Source organism: Dendrobates tinctorius, unplaced genomic scaffold (genome assembly GCF_039654945.1).
Source record: "Dendrobates tinctorius isolate UK_male_01 unplaced genomic scaffold, ASM3965494v1 ptg000420l, whole genome shotgun sequence".
In the NCBI taxonomy this organism is placed as follows: domain Eukaryota; kingdom Metazoa; phylum Chordata; class Amphibia; order Anura; family Dendrobatidae; genus Dendrobates; species Dendrobates tinctorius.
The window spans coordinates 315,894-326,496 of NW_027362084.1; the positions used below are offsets into that span (position 1 = coordinate 315,894).

The 10,603-nt window shown below is 45.3% G+C and overlaps 1 protein-coding gene across 4 annotated transcripts in view; it reads right to left on the reverse strand.

Annotated features, from left to right (window-relative positions):
* Nucleotides 1-10,603, reverse strand: part of LOC141076507 (mitotic spindle assembly checkpoint protein MAD1-like) — a 620,485-nt gene that overhangs the window by 177,586 nt on the left and 432,296 nt on the right. The gene's annotated exons all lie outside the window — the stretch shown is intronic.

The following is a 10,603-nucleotide window of genomic DNA, read 5'->3' on the forward strand; positions in this document are numbered from 1 at the left end:
AGGAGAGTTGGGAGGCCCCAAGCACATTAAACTATTGGCCAAGCCCACTAATCTTGGCAGGTTTGGTTGACTTTAGTCTAATGTGAATGGTGGACTTTAGACATTGGAATGGTAAAATACGAGTAGTTACAATAGTGTTTGGCTACCCCAGTGACCCACCATAGTATCACGAGACACTATGTGGGTGAAGCAGCACGTTCGTTGGCTAGGTGTATTTATACATGTAAATATAATATGCTGTTAAGGTAAAAGGTATATTACCACCTGTTACATTAAACAATAGAGTCTATGATCAATGTTAAAGATGTAAAAAGAAACTAAAAGTATATTCACATGATCAAAATGTCCTCACCATATCTACGAATAGTCAGCATTCAATGCAAGTTAATAGTAACTTTCCTGCTCCGTAAAATTAGTTGAAAAAATTACCCATAAGGATAATGAGCTAAAAAGTCACCGGTGTAATCTCCAGCAGAAATCCATGAGAGGCCTATCATTTTGTTACTCACTTGTCCTGGCTAAGGCGCTGGCTTTTGGTTAATTTCTCCAGGGCCAGTTCTATTTGGGCAAGTTTCCGATGGGTTACTTTACCTAAGCGCTGAACATCCTCATCATTCAGATGGCTAATCATTTTATTCCAGAAAACTCCTGCTTGTTTATCATCTATCTGCATTTACTTCTTGGCTCAGACCTACATGTTATCCATTTGCCTGAGGTAAGCATAACAAACTTTTCTCTGCTATACTAGTGCTGTTTATACTACAATGCTGCTGCAAAAATATGTAATCAATTCTGCAAGAAATTATCCAGTTGGCCGGTTCATCACTCCAGCCTTAAATTAACCATTTGTTTGCTGCAAGTCCTGGACTGATTATTGGAATATACGTACATCTACAAATCCTGTGTATATCTACACTCAGTCTTCTAGTGTTTACTGCTCTGATCTGTCTGCCATCCTGCTCCTCAATGACTCAAAGGCTGTCTAGAAAGTACTGCCCACTCTTGTTCACTTTGACCTACGGCTTGGACTCTTGGACTTAAGCCCGTCACAGATTTCAACCACAAGTTCTTTATGAAATACACTGGAGGCAAATCCTGAACATAGAAACATATTATATGGTCAGGAAATGGGGTCTAGGAACTTCTGATGAATAACAGACTATGTAACAACATTACAGATTACTCCAAAATGACTAGATAATATACTATATTAAACAAAAAAAAACCGATAAAGTGTCCTACAGGACTAACAGATCTCATGACATCGAACATTAGATGAAACGTGATGGATATACTTGAGTAAGCGGCACCTTTAATTGAGCAAATATCTATCCCAGGCACTCAGGGCTGTGGCAACGTCATTGACATTTGCTTTTCACTCAGTACCAGGACTAATGGCGTCACCCCCACGGAGAGCTCCGAGGCGCTGAGAAATGAAAGGACAAGCGCTCCTGTCTGTGTGTGCAAACAGCGACGGCACAGTGGGGACCTGCTTTTCTTTCCCGACTTCTGACGCCTACATGTCTCATCAATAGCTACGGCAGCTCATAGAGAGGAGGCCCGCTGCTGGAGCCATACTGAAGTGTAAACGGAAAGCACAAGATGATTTAGAGTCTGTGTTCCTGCGAACCTTTCCTCACCAAACCGGCTCTTTGCTCCCATCAGGTAGTCGCACATTACTACACAAAGAGTTTCGCACAGATCGCTCCTGGGTCACAGTATCCTACTTCCTGACTGCTTCTTACGGCTTTCTCAATGAGGCAAGGAGCATGCAACTTTATCGCAAGCAGCGGCCAACAGGAGCACAAGGCTACAATCAACCCCGCAAATAAGGAGCAGCAGCGAGGGTTCATTTAAGAAACCTTAATCTGGTGGTAAGTACTGAAATGTGATAATAGCGCCATCCACATGTATGTGAAAATATATACATATATCAGAATATACAAAATTATTTTTTAGTTTTTCTGTCGTTTAAGTGGCTCTACAACTCCGATTCTGTGCGAGAGGAGGAGGCATTTACTTAAAGGGCAGCAACCCCAGAGGGAGCACTACAGTGCATTTGCTTCCTTCTGGAGGAGAGGTAATTTACATATATTTTCCCAGAAAACATTGCCTGTTGAAATCAAAGCACCAGCTCAAAGAGCACCAATACCCTTCAATGGGAAGCACTCAGATCTGTACTAAAATGCTCTAATTTGGGATCCACCTTATCCTCGATTGCATATTATAGTCCACAACTGGGCATGATTCATGAAAGCTTTCCTACCAAAATACTGGTGTAAAAGCTTTGAAAAGTTGCAAAGTTTAGGTGCAAAGGTGAGTTGCGTTAAAATTTTTCAACTTCTGGTGTTTTCATGTCAGTTTCATTCAGTGTTGACAAATAGCTTAGTTACTCACCGATAACGGTGTTTCTCGGAACCCATGACAGCACCACGGAGAGAGGGGATCCGCCCTTCAGGGACAGGAACCTACAGATAAAAAGGGCGGTACCTCTCCTCCGCCTTCAGTTGGTTACAGAGCATCAGAGGGTCTCCAGGTTAGTTAGACAACAGAAATATATACACAACATTATAATACTGCTTACTTATCAAAGCACCATGCCTAAACGGAAACACTCTACTAAATGTGCTCACCATACTCGTGAAGGGGAGGGGAATAAGCGGGTGCTGTCATGGGTTCCGAGAAACACCGTTATCGGTGAGTAACTAAGCTATTCTCTCTGACCCATGACAGCACCACGGAGAGAATTAGAGATTGGTAGCTTAGGGAGGGACCACCGCCTGAAAGACCCTTCTACCGAAGGTGAGGTCAGATGTAGAGGCTAGATCTAATCTATAGTGCCTAAAAAAGGTCGAAGGTGATGACCAGGTGGCCGCCTTACAGATTTTTTCTATTGATACCTCAGATTTTTCAGCCCATGAGGTCGCCATTGCCCTTGTGGAATGAGCTCTCAGCCCCTCTGGGATGGTGTTCCCGCTGGATGAATATGCCAGGGCAATCGCATCCCTTATCCACCTTGCCAGGGTACTCTTGGATGCTTTGAGCCCCTTCCGAGGACCCTGGAAACACACAAAGAGAGCCTTCCTTCCTACACTTTTTGGTGGCCTCCAAGTACTGTACAAGGCACCTTTTAACATCTAAAGTGTGGAATTCTTCTTCCCCATTATTTTTTGGATTTCGGCAGAAGGAAGGAAGGACTACCTCCTGGGACCTGTGGAAATGTGATGACACATTAGGTAAATAGGCTGGGTCAGGTTTTAGGATGACTCTATCCTCTAGAATTTTTGTAAAAGGAGGCCCTGCTGACAAGGCTTGATTATCACTCACTCTTTGGGCTGATGTTAGTGCCACCAGAAGCACAGTTTTAAGTGATAGGATTTTTAGGGGTGCCGAGTGAATTGGTTCAAACGGAGGGCCTGTCAGTGTTGAAAGTACAAGATTCAGGTCCCATGACGGTAATCTTTGACTGGCTATTGGCCTAGATCTGGTTGTGGCTTTAATAAACCGTACTACCCAGGGGTCACCTGCCACATCATGGTTATAGAGGGCGCCTAACGCCGCTATTTGTACTTTTAATGTGTTGACCGCCAGACCCTGTTCTAGGCCCTTTTGTAGAAATTCTAGGATCTTATCAATCTGAACCCCGTCCTGAACCTTTGCCCTAGAGGTGGATAGAAATTTTTTCCATGTTCTGCCGTAAGCTCTCATGGTAACCGGTTTCCTACTTTTTTGTAGTGTAGTTATCAGGTTCTCTGAAAATCCCCTGTCCCTCATCAGTGCCCTTTCAAATTCCATGCTGTTAAATGGAGGTTTGGTGTCTGAGGATGTAGCACTGGGCCCTGCGATAGCAGGTCCGGGAGATCCGGTAGGATCCATGGGTCGGTTACTGAAAGCATTCTTAGCCAGGAAAACCAGGTTCTTTTGGGCCAGAAGGGAGCTATCAGTATCATTCTTGCCCTGTCCTCCCTGACTTTCTTTAGGATCGATGGAATGAACATGATTGGGGGAAAGGCATATGTTAAGACTCTGTGTCCATGGGAGCATAAACGCGTCCAGAGTTAGAGGATTCCCCCTGGGATCTAGGGAGCAGAAGGCGTTTACTTTTTTGTTTTTGAAGTCGGCAAACAGGTCTATGTCTGGGATCCCCCACATTTTTACAATCTGCCGAAAAATGGACCGATTTATTACCCATTCCCCCTGTCATAATTGGGTGCGGCTCAGAAAGTCTGCCCTTTGATTCTCTGTACCGTGGATGTGTAGGGCTGTCAGAGATAGCAGGTTTGCCTCCGCCAGTTTGAGGATTTTGGCGGATGTGTCAAGTAGGGCTCGGGACCTGGTTCCCCCCTGGTGATTTATATATGCCACTGTGACTCGATTGTCCGAAAGAATGCGGACATGGTGATTCTGGAGTAGGGGTAGGAAGTGTGTTAGGGCATAGCCTACTGCTAGAAGCGCTTTTTGATTTGAGAAGGCTTTTAGTTCTTGATTTCCCCATACGCTCTGAGTCACCTCGTTGATCATGTGCGCTCCCCATCCTGTGGGACTGGCATCCGTTGTCACTATGTGTGTTATCTTTGTTGCCTAGGGGATCCCTTTGGACAGATTCTCCTCGTTTTTCCACCAAGCTAGGGAATGAATAGTGCTTGAATTTAGGGTAATGCGACCCTCTAGGTGTCCCCCTATTACTGCCTGGTTGGCCAATACGTCCCACTGGAGATTCTCTTGTGTGTAACTGAGCCCATTGAACTGCTGGCAGGCAGGTGGATAGGGAACCCAACAGTGACATAGCCTTCCTTAGTGTCATGGAGGGATTTTGGATCGCTCTTGCTGTGATTTGAGCGATTTTCTCCTTTTTGTGGTCTGGGAGGCGACACTCCTGAATGTTTGAGTCTAGTGTTAGGCCCAAGAATTCTTGTACCCTGCTGGGCCCCAATCTTGATTTTTTTTAGATTTAGAAGCCAGCCCAGGTCTTGTAGAGTGTTCATCACCCTGTCTCTCTGTTCCCCGCATTTTTGAGCCGAGCTGCCTGCTATTAGGAAATCGTTTAGATACGTGATTATTATTATATCTTGTTCCCTTATATGAGCCATCATTTCCGCTATTATTTTGGTGAATACTCGCGGGGCTATCGATATTCCGAACGGCAAGGGCTCTGTACTGGAATTCTTTCACCTTGCCCTTTATTGAGACGGCTAACCTTAGATATTTCCTGGAGTCTTTGTGAATAGGGACATGATAATAAGCGTCGCTGAGGTCCAATACCGTCATGTAGCAGTTTGGGAACAGGACTTTGGTGGTAGATTTGATCGACTCCAATTTGAAGCTTTGATTCTTGACGTATTTGTTTAGCTTTCTCAGATTTATAATTGTACGAAAGGTTTGGTCACTAGAAAAAGGGGGGAGTAGAACCCCCTGCCCATATCCTGCAGGGGAACCTCCTGGAGGACTCCTTTTTTAACTAGGCCTAGGACCTCGCTTTCTAGCGCTTCCTGTTATCGCATACTGGATCTCAGCGGTGTTGTTACATATTTTTGAGGCGGGAGAGAGAGAAAGTCTATTCTTAGGCCCTCCTGGATTAGGTTTATTATCCATGGGTTTGTTGAAATTCTCCTCCAGGCTGGAAGGAAAAAGGATAACCTTTCCCCCACCCTGGGCGTCCTGTCACTTGGAGGGCTTTTTGTCCCGGGAAGAGTTATTAAAGAAGAAGCCTCTATCTCTTCTTTTGTCATCCCACTTTTGTTCCCTTGGTGGTCTTCTCTGAAAAAACCTCCTATTCCGAAAGGGCCTCTTAATTGCCGCTGGCCCTAAATTTGGGAATCCTTTTTTCTTGTCCCCTGCTTTCTGGAGGATGTCATCTAACGTTTCCCCAAAAAGGAATTTCCCTTCACAGGGGATTGAACATAATTTCATTTTGGTTTGTAGGTCCCCTGGCCAACTTTTAAGCCATAGTGTCCTTCGGGCCGCGTTTGAAAGTGCTGCTGTTTTGGACAATAGCCTGACTGAATCGGCCGATGAGTCCGCTGGGAATGCAGCCGCTCCCCTTATTACTGGGATAGAATCTAAGGTTTTATCTCTAGGTGTCCCTTCCCTCAGCTGTTTCTCAAGTTGGTCCACCCATACCATTAGGGCTCTTGAGGTACATGTCGCCGCTATCGCTGGCCTGAGGTTACCGCCTGCCGACTCCCAAGCCCCCTTTAGAAAGGTATCCGCCTTTTTATCTAGGGGGTCCCTGAGGGTGCCCATGTCCTCAAAGGGAAGGGCGAATTTCTTTGAGGCCTTAGCGACTGCTACATCGAGTTTTGGGGCTCTATCCCAAGACGTGGATGCCTCCTCCTCAAAGGGATATTTCCTTTTAAGGAAAGGGACCGTAGTATTTTTCCTGTCTGGATTATCCCATTCTTTTTTGATTAGACCCTTGACAATTTCATTAAGCGGAAATACTCTCCGTTTTTTCTGGCCCAGTCCCCCGAACATTATGTCCTGGACTGTTTTATCTGGCCTCGGGTCCAATACCCCCATGGCAGACCTTACAGTTTTCACTAGTTTGTCTACCTCTTCTAGGGGAAAACAATGGCGTCCTCCTGTTTCCTCGTATGAGGAGCCGGATTCTGAGGGTTTAGACGAGATTTCTCCCGATGTGGAAGAGTCTGACTGGGAGGTTTCTACCGTGTCTTTTTTCCTCGTTTTATCCTTATGTTTAAGGGATTCGAGGGCGCTCTGGACCTCTGATTTAAATGCGGCCCTTAGGTCAGATGCGAAATCCGGAGTCTCCTGACAAACAATTTCTTTTGTACAGGACTCGCATAGTATTTTCTCCCATGATACAGGTAGGGGTTTAGTGCAAGTGGGACTTACCCCAAAAAGGTGCGCGGCTGCAGGTACCAGTTCGGGAGACGGAGTCAGGTCCTGTATAGGCTGATCTCCTGGTGGCGTTTTGCTCCTTGCCGCTGACGTACTACGCCGCGTGGAGTGACTGCTGGAACGGCGCTCTATGTTTCGTTCCTTTTGTCGGTGGTGGTGTTGGTGGTGCTGCTGCTGCTTCAGATGCTGCCTGGCATGCTGCTCCTGTTGCTGGTCGCTATACTCCATTATCTGGATCGCTTCCAGCCAGGAGTTTCTGCACCTCACCCTTTTTTAATTTGCCGCCTCGTGACGTCACCACTCCCCCTGCACGCGCTGGTCGGGGAGCGCACTCCTGCGCATGCGCCTGGTTCCGGGACCCGGAAGTCGCTCTCTACTTCCGGGGCAGCGGCCATCTTGGTACTCTCCGTACCATGGCGCTGCCCACGCTCCACCGGGTCCCGCTGAGTCCCGATCTCCTTTCCGGAGCGGCAAATCCAGCTTCTCTCACCCCCGCTCACCCAGCAGCCCGCATCGGCCCCAGCGGTGCCGGCTTCGGGCACCGCACCTGCCGCGACAGGGGCCCCCCCGCTGCCGATTACTGGACAGGCCGGCCCTGGACTCCTTCGCACAGGAACGCCGTACTGTGGGTCCCTCCATCAGGGACAGGAACCCAACTGAAGGCGGAGGAGAGGTACCGCCCTTTTTATCTGTAGGTTCCTGTCCCTGAAGGGCGGATCCCCTCTCTCCGTGGTGCTGTCATGGGTGAGAGAGAAATGGACAGAGCTGCGTGGGACAGGTGCATGGTGACCACTACTTGTTATATTCATGATGAGCGGCAGTGTCTAGCAGGGGCTTGAGTAGTACCTGTGGCGAGGCGCACGCCACTCGTCTTGTGTTCCTGTTGCATGAAGAGGCATACACCTCTTTATCAATCAGGAGTGTCTGATTGCCAGCCATGAATAACGCTAGTCTTGTTGAATCGGGGCCCTATGTAATTTTTGGAAACTGTTTGCCGTCCAACTAAATGCGCTAAAATATATATATTTTTTAATTATACTACTCATTCTAATTGTATATTGACATGCTGCTTATTTTCAAGAACTCTGTTTGCAGTCAGTGAATGGGCACATTCTGCTTTATATCCAGATGATGAAAAAACATCTCTAATATACTGTTCGCATGATTGACACATTTTTAACACTTATTTTTAAATAACTATTTAAGGAATATAAAGTTAATAAATATAAAGTTAATAAATGGTCGTCTTAAAGAAATTGGACATCTTCTTGTCAAACACCATGCTTGGCCCCCATAAAATAATAAATGCCGGTGCCATTCCCTTGGTGTCGGCACTCGCTCTCCCGCTGTCGTTGTGACACGACACCGGCACCCAATCAGCGCTTGCGTCACTGTCCCCATCTCCTGTCAAATTAATCATGAAGAGGAAGTCCGAAATCAGCCGCAGCCCGAGACCTTACTCTTCATTTTCGATTTGTTTGAAGGCAGAGACACTGCCGCCAGCGTTGATTGGGCGTCGCGTCACATGTCACAACAGCAGCACGAGAGCCCTGGGAAGAGCGAGTGCCGACACCGTGGGAACGGAGCTGGCACGGGAGGAGAGTATAAGCTTTATTATTTTATGGGGGGGGGGCGCAAATATTTTGATTAAGAATGGGTTGTCCTAGTAGTGGACAACCCCTTCAAAGTTAAAAGGAATCATGTACAGAATTAAATCATAACATCTCTCTGTAATGAAGGTCACTGAGCCGGGCTTGAAGTCAAAAGTTTAAGAAAGAAGGACCAAAAGTTCAGGAGTTGTCTGCTGGGTGCTTCTTCTGCCACCCAAATGAGTTTCACAGACCGGTTTTGCTTTATAAGCAATTAGGCAGAAATCTGGCAGAAATCAAGCAGAGCAACCTAGTGGACTCCTCTCCTAGTCAATGGCTCAATTTTAGAACTATGTTTTCTTTGGAATCCTGAGGCGTAAGAGAAACAAAAGATAAAGTTCCCTGTAATTAGGGACTCCATGTGCATTTCATGCTCTCCAAGGTAAGGCAGCATAAAGATGATGAATTGTCCCTTTAAGACCTATATCAATGTTCTATACTCTAAAGCAGGATTTTCATTCATATAACTTTATTTCACATCGGCATTTGAGGCACATATGAAGGAAAAATAGGAGTGCAAAGCTATTTTTTCAGGCTAAATGACGGCCACCTTGGCATAACAACGGGCTCCATTGGAAGCTGTTGGTGTCCATCAAGGGACTGAAGTATCACTGTTTTGATTTTTTTCTGCTTCTAAAATGTAACATAAAACAGAATTTAGGTGTGAACATAGCCTTCGGGTAGGTGTCAATATCCCTAAGATAGATGTGAGGTAAATGCCATTCTGCTCATCCCCCCATAAACCTGGACGCTCTCTCGTGATTTTGAGAATATGTCGTTTCCAGACACCTCTAACGGTGGTTTATCGTCTATGAGTCCAAAGGATCAGTCATAGAAATTCAACATACTCAAACCCCCTTTATCTCCACATTTTCCATTAGAGGAAGAGTCATAGTGCCCTCAAATATATTAGCCGATTACTTGATCATGCCAAACTTGTTGAATTTGACCAATATCCGTCTCGTGTCTATGGTCTAAACAATTTCCTAATGGGTCATTTCAACGAGAATTTGAATTTTTTTTAGAATGTGGCTCCTTTAATGGGATCCAGTTCAGAATGTTATGCTAATAACAGCAAATGAACACAATAAAAATAAAGTAGATGATGATGAAAAACCAAACCTGGATCTGATAAACCAGTGGTATACTGCCAAACGGCCACGGCACAGAAGGCAACCAGCCTCTGTAAAAGAGCCGAAACTTACTCCAAAACGATAAATTATTCATACCTTGCTAATTACCAAACTATTTCAGTTTTGTAAGGATACATTATTCATGTTTTACATTAAATATGAATGCAATTTTATTAGAAATTTTGGAAGCTGGGCAGTATGGTTTAATTGTTAAGGTTTATCATGGGAAACTAATTAGGATTTAAGCACTGATCCTTGCTCATTTTATGAGAAAGCCAAACCATAACATCTGACTTGAGACCACAAAATGTCTGATTGGAGACCAGTAGAGCAGGCACTAAAATGTGCACTAGCAATAAAAGCAATATTATAGCAAGAGAAAGCCATCCGTGCTACAGTGACCAATATGTCTAATCGTTATATGCCAAGCATGCAGTGCTACGGATGTCCACAAAAAATGGACACTTTGCTCGCAAAGCATGCCTTCTTATTGACAAAAGGGTATAAGACGCAGCCAAACATCTCTGGTGGCGTCTCATCTCCGATGGAAAAAACAAAAATCGAACAGCCACCATAACAAATCAAAAGGGTTGTCCATGTAATCAACGGATGTGCAGCTTCCTTCAGAATGGAGGATGATGTAGTTGATCTCTCTTCCGATTGATAGAGGTGATACATGTTGAATGTAATGTAGTTAACCAAAGCTTAAAATCATATGAGCTGACCATGACAACCCAACAAAACCAGCGGGCTTGTCCATCTAACAACCCATGGATATGCCGGTTCCTCCAGAATGAGAACTGATTTTTGTAGGTGCTCTTTCCTCTGGCTAATAAATAGAGGCAATGAAAGCCCCATGTACTCAACTGAAGTTTAAAACAAGATAAACTGAACAAGATTGGAAACTTGGGGAAGTTGACTAAATGGTGCACATATGTAGGTCTTCACATATGGCGTATT